The sequence below is a fragment of the Coregonus clupeaformis genome, unplaced genomic scaffold (genome assembly GCF_020615455.1).
Source record: "Coregonus clupeaformis isolate EN_2021a unplaced genomic scaffold, ASM2061545v1 scaf0438, whole genome shotgun sequence".
In the NCBI taxonomy this organism is placed as follows: Eukaryota; Metazoa; Chordata; class Actinopteri; order Salmoniformes; family Salmonidae; genus Coregonus; species Coregonus clupeaformis.
This window is the reverse complement of record NW_025533893.1, coordinates 112,388-128,061: the sequence shown is the minus strand read 5'-3', so window position 1 is coordinate 128,061 and position 15,674 is coordinate 112,388.

The window sequence follows — 15,674 nt, the reverse complement described above, 5'->3', positions numbered from 1 at the left end:
GCCACGTTTAGATCGCCTGTTCGTCAAGCCCCGTCTTGAAGGAACCCCTCTATCTCTATCTGATCTCTCCCCTCAGCCTCTCCCTGATGTTTTGAGCCGCCCTGTCCTCGTGGTGACTCGAGATGAACAAAACAACCTTTTCCTCCACGTCAAAGTGCCAGGGCCCATCGCGTCAGCGTCCCTACGCCGCGTCCGGTGACTTTTCTCTCCCCTTTTCGACTGGGTTAAAATCCCTCAATGTGGATCATTTGAGGAGTGATGTGACACAAGGTGACGGCAGTGAATGTACTGGCTGTGGTCAGCATGGTGGCCTCTGCACAGTTGGAAGTGTCTTAAGAAGACATGTCTCATCGCTGTGTCTCCTCTTCCTGAGGGGACATCTGAAGGGGAAAAAGGGAAAGGGAGGAAATGAGTTAACTATTGGATGCTGCTGCTGGGATGGCAGACAGCTACCCAGACAAGAAACACACTAATACAATGGCAGACTCTTTGAGATTAGGATGACTGCCAGCCTACAGTGGAGTCTTTGTTCCCAGGTCACTGTTGACCATTACAGCATTACAGTCGAGTCACAAATTGCAGCAAGCAAACATCCCACTGACCACACACTGGTTGAATCAACATTGTTGGAATAGATGTTGAATTTACGTCTGTGCCCAGTGGGATAGTGCTATTAGGATTACACTGGTTCCTATGAATGCCCTCTGGTCAACTGGGTGGAGAACTGGGGCCTTTTCCCTGCATCTCTGCAGGTTAGCACTGGTGGGAGGCATGGACTGATCAGAGATGGCAGACTAGAGATTATGCAGTTCACAAATGCCACCATTTGAAAGGTAATCTGATATCCCCATTAGTACAAAAAATAAACATTTAAATCAAAATGCATGTACCTTTTAGTTGTACAGACGTACAGATAACAAAAAGCGATTTAACTAAAAACCTATTTTATGATGATCAAATAACGACAGCCAACAGCTAACATGTTTTGGGGAATAACCAGAAATGTGTGTTGACACTGACATCATGTGAGAGTGTTTCGTGAAGAATCAGGATGGAGGTAGCTAGGTGTGCAAAGGCCAGACAGAAGAGGTTGTGCGAAATAAACATTGTTGACAAGATACAATTGTTAACAGAGGAGAGGGTAAGTTCTCTATGCAATTTGTTTCACTTTTCGATACAGAAGTTCTGCTGGATGATTTAGCACATTGCTCAGCTAGCTACACTGAACTAAAACATTAACCCAACATGACTCCCGAGTGGCGCAGTGGTCTAAGGCACTGCATCGCAGTGCTAGCTATGCCACTAGAGATCCTGGTTCGAGTCCAGGCTCTGTCGCAACCGGGAGACCCATGGGCGGCGCTCAATTGGTCCAAGGTAGGGGAGGGTTTGGCCGGCAGGGATGTGGGTTTGTTTCCCACGGGGGGCCCGTATGAAAAAAAGTAAACGTATGCATTCACTAACTGTAAGTCACTCTGGATAAGAGCGTCTACTAAAGAAAAAATGTAAAGTGTTTGTTTCATGAGCTGAAATAAATGATCCCAGAAATGTTCCATACTCACAAAAAGTGTATTTCTCTCAAATGTTGTGTACAAATTTGTTTACATTGCAGTTAGTGAGCATTTCTCCTTTACCAAGATAATCTATCCACCTGACAGGTGTGGCATATCAAGTAGCTGATTAAACAGCATGCTCATTACACAGGTGCACCTTGTGCTGGGGAAAATAAAAGGCCACTCTAAAATGTGCAGTTTTGGCACACAACACAATGCCACAGATGTCTCAAGTTTTGAAGGAGTGTGCAATTGGCATGCTTACTGCAGGAATGTCATCCAGAGCTGTTGCCAGAGAATTGAATGTTCATTTCTCTACCAACGTCGTTTTAGAGAATTTGGCAGTACGTCAACCGGCCTCACAACCACAGACCACGTGTATGGCGTTGTGTGGGCGAGTGGTTTGCTGATGTCAACGTTGTGAACAGAGTGCCCCATGGTGGTGGTGGGGTTATGGTATGGGCAGGCATAAGCTATGTACAACGAATACACTTGCATTTTATTGATGGCAATTGGAATGCACAAAAATACCGTGACGAGATCCTGAGGCCCATTGTGAGGCCCATTATTTTTAAGGTACAGTGCCTTGCAAAAGTATTCATCCCCCTTGGTGTTTTTCCTATTTTGCTGCATTACAACCTGTAATTTAAATGTATTTTTATTTGGATTTCATGTAATGAACATACACAAAATAGTCCAAATTGGTGAAGTGAAATGAAAAAAATAACTTGTTAAAAAAAATTCAAAAAAATTAATAACGGAAAAGTGGTGCGTGCATATGTATTCACCCCCTTTGCTATGAAACCCCTAAATAAGATCTGGTGCAACCAATTACCTTCAGAAGTCACATAACTAGTTAAATAAAGTCCACCTGTGTGCAATCTAAGTGTCACATGATCTGTCACATGATCTCAGTATATATACATCTGTTGTGAAAGGCCCTAGAGTCTGCAACACCACTAAGCAAGGGGCACCACCAAGCAAGCGGCACCATGAAGACCAAGGAGCTCTCCAAACAGGTCAGGGACAAAGTTGTGGAGAAGCACAGATCAGGGTTGGGTTATAAAAAAATATACAAAACTTTGAACATCCCACGGAGCACCATTAAATCCATTATAAAAAAAAGGAAAGAATATGGCACCACAACAAACCTGCCAAGAGAGGGCCGCCCACCAAAACTCACCAGGCAAGGAGGGCATTAATCAGAGGCAACAAAAAGACCAAAGGAAACCCTGAAGGAGCTGCAAAGCTCCACAGCGGAGATTGGAGTATTTATCAATAGGACCACTTTAAGCCGTACACTCCACAGAGCTGGGCTTTATGGAAAAGTGGCCAGAAAAAAAGCCATTGCTTAAAGAAAAAAATAAGCACATGTCGACAACAGTCACCCTCGAAGCATCGTTACCCATCGCTCCACAAAAGCCGCAGCCCTTGCAGAGCAAGGGAAACAACTACTTCAAGGTCTCAGAGCGAGTGACTTCACCGATTGAAAAGCTACTGGCACGCACCGCTAACTAGCTAGCCATTTCACACCAGTTACAAGGGCATAATCAATGTATTTGAATTGACTGATTTCCTCATATGAACTGTAACTAAAATCAATTGAATTGATATTTTTTTTCAGTATAGGTAGCTAGCTAGCTAGCTAACATTTGCTAGCACCTCTGTCTACCAAGCTAGGAAACGTAAGTTAGCTAGCATATGGTGAAACCAAAGATACTGGATATAATGACAAAATGCTTGTGTCCCGGCCCTAACAATGGGATTAGTTGTCCACAGAGCGGAACGGAAAGCTGTCAAGCTCCCGCCTATTCCTCTCATTTGGATTGATGGATAAATATTGTTATTTGAATACTTTTCTAAATATTCGATGAGGGGTGTTGACGCCAACCGTCTGTATTCAATGGAGAGTGCTAGCCTCATGAATATGCATTGATGTCTTGAACAACTCCGATATAAAGTGTTTTTTTCTCAAAGTTGCCAGGATGTCATGTGCATCACACTTATATCAGTATACTTGTAACAACCTAAACATGATGAAACTTTAGATCAAATAATCCTCAAGTATCAAAATAGCAATTAATTTATACCTTGACTAAATTCCACACTCTCTCATTGCCCCCATTAAAAAACTCCTCACTTGCTTGATAATTAATGATCTGCTTAACATGGACAGATTTGGGGCGGAGTAAACCCCCCTCTCTCACTCTGATGTGACCCACCCTAAAACGTCTTCTTGAATACATAAATACTGTTGAACGATTTAGCACGCAAGGGCTTGCTAACTAACTAGCTACAGTACATACATTTTGCTAGCTAGTTAGACTCACTAGATAGAACATGTTTTAGGTACCTAGCTCACATCAACATCACAGAGTTTCCATTCAATTTGTTTAGCTTTTTGGATTAGCACGCTAACCTTTGCTAACTTAGCTACAGTCTCTAGCTAGGTAGCTGGTAATTTAGCAAGGTAACATCCTTTGTCAGCACACTAACATCAGTGTTTCCTTGAACATTTCAAGACTACTAGCTAATGTTAGCTAGCTAATATTATGATAAATAGCTAGATGATAACTAGCTAGCTAACACCTTTCATCTGTGATATTTGTGTTAGTGAGTAAGCACTATTATTGTTATTTTATTATTATTATTATTATTATTATTATTATTATTATTATTGTTGTTGTTATTATTATTAGCCAGCAGTGGATAACATAACTAGCTAGCTAGCTAGGCAAAAGCCTACATTTTAGAAATCATGATAATGGTGACAGTAGAAGTATGGTAATGATGTAGTGTCTATGCTACATTTTCACACATTCCTCTTCTCTCCCACATTTCCATAAGGTATCAGAGTCCACGATGGAAAAATGCTTAAATGCCAAATGCAGACATTTTTATCTCAATATCAAATAATTTCTGGGTAACAATTAAGTACCTTAATGTGATTGTTTTAAATTAAAATTGCCCAAAATAAACAAAAATAGCTTCTTAGCAAGCGCAATTTCTCAGACAAGAAATTTGCCAGGTCTGTCTGGGAGTAGCCTGAGTGGGGAGGGGAAAACTGAAAACTAGCTGTTATTGGCAGAGAGGTTTGGAACTCTCTTTCTTATTGGTCTATTAACTAATTTATTGCCTAGTGATGTCACCAGGCAGGCCAAAACTCCATCCCATCAAACAGGCGAAAATGTCAGTCTTTTCAAACAGCTCTTACACTAAAATGCCATTATCATCATTTTCACAATTACACAGTATTATTCCAACCTCAATATATATAAAACACCGGCAACTTTTTGACTGCACAAGAAAGAAACAGATGAAGACACAGAAAGGGACCATGTGTCCCTATGTTGTATTCTAAATAGTTAATCTATTGTAAATGTCTATTATGACTTGTAATGTTAAAAAGGGGAGAAAAATACCATTTGAATTAGCTAGGCAACTCACAATACTAATGATAGGCTACATATTTGAGTCACTGCAATTAAAATTGTTTCCCCAACGTACCTTTCTATTAAATTACATTTTGGTCTTACTATGTCTTGCATGTTTATGAGGAGATTGTATACTGTTATAAATGTTTAACCCATTAATAAATAGGCAGTAGGTTTACAGGTAACACTTTATTTGGATAGTCCATCTGTAGATGCACTACAAACTATCTACAGACTATCAGTAACATGTCAACTGCATGTCTGTTGACTTTCAACAAGGCTAGACTGTCAGCAGCATTTCCACAGCATCTTTAGCCTTTCATTAGCATCTCAACAGTATATCTCGTCATTTTCAACAAGGTAGTCTATAGTCCATCTATAGATGCTCAACAAACCATCTGTAGACTATCAGAAGCATTTAATCAGCATATCTGCAGCCTGTCAGTATTATGTCAACAGCATCCCTTCACTTGCACAAATGCCAAGCCCATCTATAGATGATCAACAAACAATCTGGAGTCTATCAACAGCATATCAACTGCATATCAGTTACATCTTAACAGCATATTTGTTGTCATTCTAGTAACTATCTATACATACAGTTGAAGTCGGAAGTTTACATACACCATAGCCAAATACATTTAAACTCAGTTTTTCACATTCCTGACATTTAATCCTAGTAAAGATTCCCTGTCTTAGGTCAGTTAGGATCACCACTTTATTTTAAGAATGTGAAAAGTCAGAATAATAATAGAGAGAATGAATTATTTCAGCTTTTATTTCTTTCATCACATTCCAAGTGGGTCAGAAGTTTACATACACTCAATTAGTATTTGGTAGCAATGCCTTTAAATTGTTTAACTTGGGTCAAACGTTTCGGGTAGCCTTCCACAAGCTTCCCACAATAAGTTGGGTGAATTTTGGCCCATTCCTCCTGACAGAGCTGGTGTAACTGAGTCATGTTTGTAGGCCTCCTTGCTCGCACACACTTTCTCAGTTCTGCCCACATATTTTCTATAGGATTGAGGTCAGGGCTTTGTGATGGCCACTCCAATACCTTGACTTTGTTGTCCTTAAGCCATTTTGCCACAACTTTGGAAGTATGCTTCGGGTCATTGTCCATTTCGAAGACCCATTTGCGACCAAGCTTTAACTTATATTAATAATATAATATGCCATTTAGCAGACACTTTTATTCAAAGCGACTTACAGTCATGTGTCCATACATTTTTACGTATGGGTGGTCCCGGGGATCGAACCCACTACCCTGGCGTTACAAGCGCCATGCTCTACCAATTGAGCTACAGAGGACTTTCTGACTGATGTCTTGAGATGTTGCTTCAATATCTCCACATAATTTTCCTTCCTCATGATGCCATCTATTTTGTGAAGTGCACCAGTCCCTCCTGCAGCAAAGCACCTTCACAGCATGTTGCTGCCACCCCCGTGCTTCACGGATGGGATGGTGTTCTTCGGCTTGCAAGCAACTCCCTTTTCCTCCAAACATAACGATGGTCATTATGGCCAAACAGTTCTAATTTTGTTTCATCAGACCAGAGGACATTTCTCCAAAAAGTACGATCTTTGTCACCATGTGCAGTTGCAAACTGTAGTCTGGCTTTTTTCTGGCGGTTTTGGGGCAGTGGCTTCTTCCTTGCTGAGCGGCCTATCAGGTTATGTCGATATAGGACTTGTTTTACTGTGGATATAGATACTTTTGTACCTGTTTCCTTCAGCATCTTCCCAAGGTCCTTTGCTGTTGTTCTGGGATTGATTTGCACTTTTCGCACCAAAGTACGTTCATCACTAGGAGACAGAACGCGTCTCCTTCCTGAGCGGTATGACGGCTGCGTGGTCCCATGATGTTTATACTTGCGTACTATTGTTTGTACAGATGAACGTGGTACCTTCAGGCATTTGGAAATTGCTCCAAAGGATGAACCAGACTTACAGTGAGGTAAAAAAGTATTTGATCCCCTGCTGATTTTGTACGTTTGCCCACTGACAAAGAAATGATCAGTCTATAATTTTAATGGTAGGTTTATTTGAACAGTGAGAGACAGAATAACAACAAAAAAAATCCAATGTCAAAAATGTTATAAATTGATTTGCATTTTAATTAGGGAAATACGTTTTTGACCCCGTCTCAATCAGAAAGATTTCTGGCTCCCAGGTGTCTTTTATACAGGTAACTAGCTGAGATTAGGAGCACACTCTTAAAGGGAGTGCTCCTAATTTCAGTTTGTTACCTGTATAAAAGACACCTGTCCACAGAAGCAATCAATCAATCAGATTCCAAACTCTCAACCATGGCCAAGACCAAAGAGCCCTCCAAGGATGTCAGGGACAAGATTGTAGACCTAACAAGGCTGGAATGGGCTACAAGACCATCGCCAAGCAGCTTGGTGAGAAGGTGACAACAGTTGGTTCGATTATTCGCAAATGGAAGAAACACAAAATAACTGTCTATCTCCCTCAGCCTGGGGCTCCATGCAAGATCTCACCTCGTGGAGTTGCAATGATCATGAAAACGGTGAGGAATCAGCCCAGAACTACACGGGAGGATCTTGTCAATGATCTCAAGGCAGCTGGGACCATAGTCACCAAGAAAACAATTGGTAACACACTACGCCGTGAAGGACTGAAATCCTGCAGCGCCCGCAAGGTCCCCCTGCTCAAGAAAGCACATATACAGGGCCGTCTGAAGTTTGCCAATTAACATCTGAATGATTCAGAGGAGAACTGGGTGAAAGTGTTGTGGTCAGATGAGACCAAAATCAAGCTCTTCGGCATCAACTCAACTCGTCGTGTTTGGAGGAGGAGGAATGCTGCCTATGACCCCAAGAACACCATCCCCACTGTCAAACATGGAGGTGGAAACATTATGCTTTGGGGTTGTTTTTCTGCTAAGGGGACAGGACAACTTCACCGCATCAAAGGGACGATGGATGGGGCCATGTACTTCCCTCAGCCAGGGCATTGAAAATGGGTTGTGGATGGGTATTCCAGCATGACAATGACCCAATACACACGGCCAAGGCAACAAAGGAGTGGCTCAAGAAGAAGCACATTAAGGTCCTGGAGTGGCCTAGCCAGTCTCCAGACCTTAATCCCATTGAAAGTCTGTGGAGGGAGCTGAAGGTTCGAGTTGCCAAACGTCAGCCTCGAAACCTTAATGACTTGGAGAAGATCTGCAAAGAGGAGTGGGACAAAATCCCTCCTGAGATGTGTGCAAACCTTAAAAACGGCAAGATCCAGGTAGCTAGCTAAGCTAACTAGCTGGGTCCAAAAATATATTATAGCAGCGATTGTTGCTAGACTAGCAGTTTACATTTAGCTAGCCAATATTTTTGGCTCAGACATTAAACATACATATTTCAACATTGTAGCTAGGCACCTAACATTAACACACCTTATCATTGTATCACTTTGTAATCACTCTGTCTGGTCCTCATACAGTTGCAGTGGTGAATGTAACATTACTGCAGGCGGGGGGGGGGGGTCGCGCGGTTTGGAAGTGTAACACTGTGCAACGTCCACATAGAAACTAACGTCCATATACGCGTCACGCATGAAAGATACAGTAGGAAGCAGTGAAATCAATCTGAAACGTTATACACAGCCAATGAAATGGGAGTGTGACAAATTCTACTCAAATAGTGCGCCAATTCGATTCAAAACACTAGCCATTTTTCTATCCTGGCCCTTTGCATGCATCAGAGATAATGGATTGTTTGGTTAGGAAACTAATTGGCAAGGTCTATGTCAAACAGAACAAAGAATCTACATTGAAATTGATAAATTGCCTGCAGAAGAAACGTCTGCTGAAAGGAAAAATGAAATGCAAGAAATGTGGACAGAAGATGAAGATGGTGTCTTACCAGTGCACAGTCAACATCATCTGGTAAGTAATTGTTAGCTAGCGTTTCATAAACAAATTATTTGATTTCCAGGGAACGCTGCCAAATGCCAAACAGAGGATTGAGGAGCTTGAGGCAACATGATATCATAGGAAAACGTCATCCTGTTACGTTTTTGAAAATTGAAAACATCACAATATATGATGTTTTGTCAATGCATTGCATTCAATGGGAAAAGATGAGTCTCACAAGGTTGATGATTTTGTCAATGCATTGAATTCAATGGGAAAAGAGTGTCACAGCTTTATATAGAGGTTTGTGTTAGGAGTCAGGGGTTAGGGTTAGGGTTACACATACAGACAGATGTACAATTCTATCGGCAAAGTATTGAGGAACTCAGACTAACAGACAGACAGACATATACACTCATAGACAGACAGACAGAACACTCACATACAGACAGACAGACAGACAGACAGACAGACAGACAGACAGACAGGCAGGCAGGCAGGCAGGCAGGCAGGCAGGCAGGCAGGCAGGCAGACAGAGTAGGACAGACAGACAGACAGACAGACAGACAGACAGACAGACAGACAGACAGACAGACAGACAGACAGACATATACACTCATAGACAAACAGAGAGTCAGACAGACAGAAAGACAAACAGACAGACATATACACTCACAGACAGACAGACAGACAGACAGACATATACATTCACAGACAGACAGACAGACAGACACGGACAGTTTCAAGTCTAAAATAATCAAAAAAATTGTGACCGATATCCTCTTCAGAATTCATCTAACAAGGCTCTTAGTTTCTACCGCTGCAAGACCATTGTGTCCAATGGAGGTAAAAAATGCTTTTCGGCCAATTTAATTCAAATGTCATATGCCGGGACATGACCGTCTCTTGGTAACAAATATGTAACATTTTGGAAGATTCAACCTTTGTAACCCTTCATATGACTGTAAGTCGCTTTGGATAAAAGCGTTTGCTAAATGGCATATTATTATTATTATTTTTCAAAAACGCCCCTTTAACTTCCAAATAAGTCTTCTCCTTTAATCGCATGAAGCTGAAATTCAATGTCCGGCCTCCTGGGGACACTCACACTTTAACAATCAATCAATCAATCAATCAATCAATTTTATTTTATATAGCCCTTCTTACATCAGCTAATATCTCGAAGTGCTGTACAGAAACCCAGCCTAAAACCCCAAACAGCTAGTAATGCAGGTGTAGAAGCACGGTGGCTAGGAAAAACTCCCTAGAAAGGCAAAACCTAGGAAGAAACCTAGAGAGGAACCAGGCTATGAGGGGTGGCCAGTCCTCTTCTGGCTGTGCCGGGTGGAGATTATAACAGAACCATGCCAAGATGTTCAAAAATGTCCATAAGTGACAAGCATGGTCAAATAATAATCAGGAATAAATCTCAGTTGGCTTTTCATAGCCGATCATATCAGAGTTTAAAACAGCAGGTCTGGGACAGGTAGGGGTTCCATAACCGCAGGCAGAACAGTTTAAACTGGAATAGCAGCAAGGCCAGGCGGACTGGGGACAGCAAGGAGTCACCACGGCCGGTAGTCCCGACGTATGGTCCTAGGGCTCAGGTCTCTCAGTTGGCTTTTCATAGCCGATCATTTAGAGTTGAAAACAGCAGGTCTGGGACAGGTAGGGGTTTCGGAGGCGGAGGCAGAACAGTTGAAACTGGAATAGCAGCAAGGCCAGGCGGACTGGGGACAGCAAGGTGTCATCATGCCCGGTAGTCCTGACGTATGGTCCTAGGGCTCAGGTTCTCAGAGAGAAAGAGAGAACGAGAGAATTAGAGAGAGCATACTTAACTTCACACAGACACTGGATAAGACAGGAGAAGTACTCCAGGTATAACCAACTAACCCCAGCCCCCGACACATAAACTACTGCAGCATGAACTCTGCATAAACTACTGCAGCATGAACACATAAACTCAAGGCAACAATGCCTTGAGTTTCAAATCTTTATGTTAAATGAATACTTCGGGATTTGGTTATTTTGGGTAATTTCCTACTTACCCAGAGTCAGACGAACTCATGGATACCATTTTTATGTTTCTGCATGCAGTTTGAAAGAAGTTGACGGTAGCATATCGTTCGGTTAGCGTAATTGGTCAATGGGTATGTACTACCCAGCTCCTGTCAAAATCAGGGAAGTAGACCTTCAAACTACTCCAAAGCTGGGTGGTTGGTCATTTATAGTCTTTAAAACTATACACAATAATCTGTATTTTATAAATGTGTTAATTTGACTGATAATCCTAAGAAATAAGATTCCATCAACTTCCTCATTTACGAACTACTTTGGGTTCTGCCTGCGCTCTCTTCCCGCAAGTCTTGGTGTGGTTTTGTAAACAAAACTCCCAAGAGGCAGCCAGTTGTTGCTTAGTCTAGTAGCTAACGTAGCTAGCTAGCTTGCTTTCTTATTGGCAAATCATCATAACACTTCAAAAATCATATCAGACTTTGCGGTAGAAGAAGGCCATTTTTATTCAGAGCAATATTTATTCAAGCCTGAATTTACTGGGGAGGAACTTGTGCTGCTGGATGCTGAGCAAGCACGGAGGGAGGCTGAATCAGCAGCAGAGCCAGTAAACGTGCTTACTGGAGCAGTGGTGAGAGCCAGGTGTGAGAGGGATTGTTGGTGTAACTGAAGGGAATGCCAAACCATGGCAATCGATGATGAGTGTTTGTGTTGCACAGAGTGGGACTTGTTACTGCCATCGATTGGGCGGCTTGATATCTCCTGTAAAGAAAGCAGTGCACCAAGAGACTGTGTATCAAATCACAAGGACTTTTCTGCGCTCATCAATCGTGGTGTTATAGAGACATTCTTTCATGTCCCGAAAATAAATTGGAAGAAGCAGCCCAGACCTGCTGGACCGAATGAACAGCTGTCCATCAACTAAGTGATATTATTATGCTTGCCACAGCACACAGTAACAATGTGTAAAGAAGATAATGTACTGATAATATCCATGCTGTCACAGTCACTAGCCCATTCAAGCTTAACATCCTTGTCATTTATCGCCTTCCAGGTTCCCTTGGAGAGTTCATCAATGAGCTTGACGCCTTAATAAGTTCCTTTCCTGAGGATGGCTCACCCCTCACTGTTCTGGGTGACTGTAATCTCCCTACGTCTGCCTTTGACTCATTTCTCTCTGCCTCCTTCTTTCCACTCCTTTCCTCTTTTGACCTCACCCTCTCACCATCCCCCCCTACTCACAAGGCAGGCAATACGCTTTACCTCATCTTTACTAGATGCTGTTCTTCTACTAATCTCACTGCAACTCCCCTACAAGTATCCGACCGCTACTTGTATCCTTTTCTCTCTCGCTCTCCTCCAACACTACTCACTCTGCCCCTACTCAGATGGTAATGTGCCGTCGCAACCTTCGTTCTCTCTCTCCCGCTACTCTCTCCTCTTCCATCCTATCATCTCTTCCCTCTGTTAAATCCTTCTCCCTCCGATCTCCTGATTCTGCCTCCTCAACCCTCCACTCCTCCCTTTCTGCATCTTTTGACTCTCTATGTCCCCTATCCTCCCGGCCGGCTCGGTCCTCCCCTCCTGCTCCGTGGCTTGACGACTCACAGAAGAGGGCTCCGGGCAGCCGAGAGGAAATGGAGGAAAACTAGACTCCTTGCGGACCTGTCATCTTTTCACTCCCTCCTCTCTACATTCTCTTCCTCTGTTTCCGCTGCTAAAGCCACTTTCTACCACTCTAAATTTCAAGCCTCTGCCTCTAACCCTAGGAAGCTCATTCCCACCTTCTCTTCCCTGCTGGATCCTCCTCCCCCTCCCTCCTCCCTCTCTGTGGATGACTTCGTCAACCATGTTGAAAAGAAGGTTGACGACATCCGATCCTCATTATTAAGTCAAATGACACCGCTGGTCCTGCTCACACTGCCCTACCCTATGCTTTGACTTCTTTCTCCCCTCTCTCTCCAGATTAAATCTTGCAACTTGTGATGGCCGGCCGCCCAACAACCTGCCCGCTTGACCCTATCCCCTCCTCTCTTCTCCAGACCATTTCCGGAGACCTTCTCCCTTACCTCACCTCGCTCATCAACTCATCCTTGACCGCTGGCCATGTCCTTTCCATCTTCAAGAGAGCGAGAGTTGCACCCCTCCTCAAAAAACCTACACTCGATCCCTCCGATGTCAACAACTACAGACCAGTATCCCTTCTTTCTTTTCTCTCCAAAACTCTTGAGAGTGCCGTCTCTAGCCAACTCTCCTGCTATCTCTCTCAGAATGACCTTCTTGATCCAAACCAGTCAAGTTTCAAGACTGGTCATTCAACTGAGACTGCTCTTCTCTGTGTCACGGAGGCTCTCCGCACTGCTAAAGCTAACTCTCTCTCCTCTGCACATATACTTCTAGACCTATCCGCTGCCTATGATACTGTGAACCATCAGTTCCTCCTCGCCACCCTCTCCGAGTTGGGCATCTCCGGCGCTGCTCACTCTTGGATTGCATCCTACCTGACAGGTCGCTCCTACCAGGTGGCGTGGCGAGAATCTGTCTCCGCACCACATGCTCTCACCACTGGTGTCCCCCAGGCCTCAGTTCTAGGCCCTCTCCTATTCTCTCTATACACCAATTCACTTGGCTCTGTCATATCCTCACATGGTCTCTCCTATCATTGCTACGCAGACAACAAACAATTAATTTTCTCATTTTCCCCTTCTGATAACCAGGTGGCGAATCGCATCTCTGCATGTCTGGCAGACATATCAGTGTGGATGTTGGATCACCACCTCAAGCTGAACCTCGGCAAGACGGAGCTGCTCTTCCTCCCGGGGAAGGACTGCCCGCTCCATGATCTCGCCATCACGGTTGACAACTCCATTGTGTCCTCCTCCCAGAGTGCAAAGAACCTTGGTGTGACCTTGGACAATACCCTGTCGTTCTCCACTAACATCAAAGCGGTGACCCGATCCTGCAGGTTCATGCTCTACAACATTCGCAGAGTACGACCCTACCTTACACAGAAAGTGGCACAGGTCCTAATCCAGGCACTTGTCATCTCCCGTCTGGATTACTGCAACTCGCTGTTGGCTGGGCTCCCTGCCTGTGCCATTAAACCCCTTCAACTTATCCAGAACGCTGCAGCCAGTCTGGTGTTAAACCTTCCCAAGTTCTCTCATGTCACCCCACTCCTCCGCACACTCCACTGGCTTCCAGTTGAGGCTCGCATCTACTACAAGACCATGGTGCTTGCCTACGGAGCTGTGAGGGGAACGGCGCCTCCTTACCTTCAGGCTCTGATCAGACCCTACACCCAAACGAGGGCACTACGTTCATCCACCTCTTGCCTGTTAGCTCCCCTACCTCTATGGAAGCACAGTTCCCGCTCAGCCCAGTCAAAGCTATTCGCTGCTCTGGCACCCCAATGGTGGAACAAGCTCCCCCACGACGCCAGGACAGCTGAGTCACTGACCACCTTCTGGAGACACTTGAAACCCTACCTCTTTAAGGAATACCTGGAATAGTATAATGTAATCCTTCTTCTCCCACCCCCCCAAAAAAAAAGTGGTTGTCCCACTGGCTATCATAAGTTGAATGCACCAATTTGTAAGTCGCTCTGGATAAGAGCGTCTGCTAAATGATGTAAATGTAAATGTAAATGTAAGGTCAGCATCTTACTGTACAGAAATTACTTTGCAATTACCAATAAATAACTTTTGCAGTTTTATAATTGCACTCTGATCAAATCAAAAATGTTCTTGTGATTAGATTATTTGTATCTAGCTACTCATGAATAACAATTGATGTGCTTTTAGTCAACACAGGTTGATTTCTTATCGACTGGTGCTTGAATGGGCACTGATGGGAGAGAGACTGGGATGAGGGAAGAGAAGAGTCTTGCCTTCATGTGTTGTTTGTGCCATTCGATGCACAAATCCCTAGCCGACAGGAGCCTACGTGGGATTCAAGGAGGCAGGGGATGTGATGGGCCCATTGTAATTACACTAACATGACTTAGCTTCACAGCCAGACATTGCCTAACCAACCAATTTAGCCAAATCACTCTAATAAACCATCACATTCTATTTTGTTGCAATTCTGTCGATTCACAGTAATAAATGCCTATATTTGAACCAGTACTACCTGTTTTGTTACTATCTACTATAAGTAATTTATTTCAATATGCCACATGATAATGTCTGAAATAAAGCAGTCAGATCAAAGTAGTGTATCAGTAACATTTGAATACAGAAGGTAAATTGGTAAGAACCCAACAAATCGTAGTGTATACCTATGTAATGACATGACAATCGATGAATCGGCAAAGACAATTATTATTGTCCACGAGTCTCTGCAGGACGCGCTCAATCAGGTCAATCCTGAATTTTTGAATGGTGGGCTGATATACTGGCTGGGCAATCCACTGTTTTGATTGTTTAGGGTAAACAACGTTGTATCTTGGATTGCCTGAAATATGAAAAGAGAAGAACATACAGTGAATTCGGAAAGTATACAGATCCCTTGAATTTTTCTACATTTTGTTACATTACAACCTTATTCTAAAATAGATTTTAAAATATATATATACACTGCTCAAACAAAATAAAGGGAACACTTAAACAACACAATGTCACTCCAAGTCAATCACACTTCTGTGAAATCAAACTGTCCACTTAGGAAGCAACACTGATTGACAATACATTTCACATGCTGTTGTGCAAATGGAATAGACAACAGGTGGAAATTATAGGCAATTAGCAAGACACCCCCAATAAAGGACTGTTTTGCAGGTGGTGACAACAGACCACTTTTCAGTTC